The sequence below is a fragment of the Haplochromis burtoni genome, unplaced genomic scaffold, assembly GCF_018398535.1.
Source record: "Haplochromis burtoni strain Fernald_Lab_line unplaced genomic scaffold, NCSU_Asbu1 Contig_38, whole genome shotgun sequence".
In the NCBI taxonomy this organism is placed as follows: domain Eukaryota; kingdom Metazoa; phylum Chordata; class Actinopteri; order Cichliformes; family Cichlidae; genus Haplochromis; species Haplochromis burtoni.
Genome location: NW_024582399.1, coordinates 1,217,403 through 1,218,265, shown reverse-complemented (window position 1 = coordinate 1,218,265; position 863 = coordinate 1,217,403).

Sequence of the window (863 nt, the reverse complement as noted above, 5' to 3'; positions counted from 1 at the left end):
CAGTAAAGTTCTAGCTTAGTGAAAGAGTAAATTGTAAAAACACCTGCAAGAAGATGTACTTTTTTTCTTACCAGATGTTGTTTTCATATTCGTGTTAATGAAATAAATCCTTTAAAGTTGGGGTACAGCCATGAAAATGATATATAAAACAGGGAAATATTTTCTGTGTGTGCACAGTTAAACTTGAGCTGCTACCAACATAAACTTGGATAATCATAACACGAACTAATAAGTAATAGGAAAGGTGTTTCTAAGAATTGTTGGACACTTTCTGAGGAAGTACACTGAATGAACCAACCTAAAAGAGTCACAACAACAAGGTTGAGTTGATGCCGAGGTTTTCTTAGTATTTGAGCTGTATTTTCTTTGTAATTATCTGCGCACCTATTTTTACCTTGCTGTATCCTACTAAAGACAAAACTAGGAGACCACACAGATAATGCAGTTTAAGCTAAATAGAAATATAGAGCAGCTAAATGTTTACAAGAAAAAAAACACATGCTGCAGGCCCATTTTAAACAATTAGCCCAATGGTAACAGATTTGTCTTCTCTTAGGCCCCGCCTCTAATACGCTACCTGTTTCCTACACAGATGAGGAAGAAGGAGAATCAACCACACAGAGTGGGAGGGATCATCATTGCATATTAATTAATAATTAAGGAACTGCAAAGGAAAGGTTTACCAATCTATGATTAAAATATTTCATCAACATTACTGGTAACAACAACCTCATCTACCATATCTTTATCTCCAAGAAACTCTGTAAAAGATAGATAGATAGATAGATAGATAGATAGATAGATAGATAGATAGATAGATAGATAGATAGATAGATAGATAGATAGATAGATAGATAGATAGA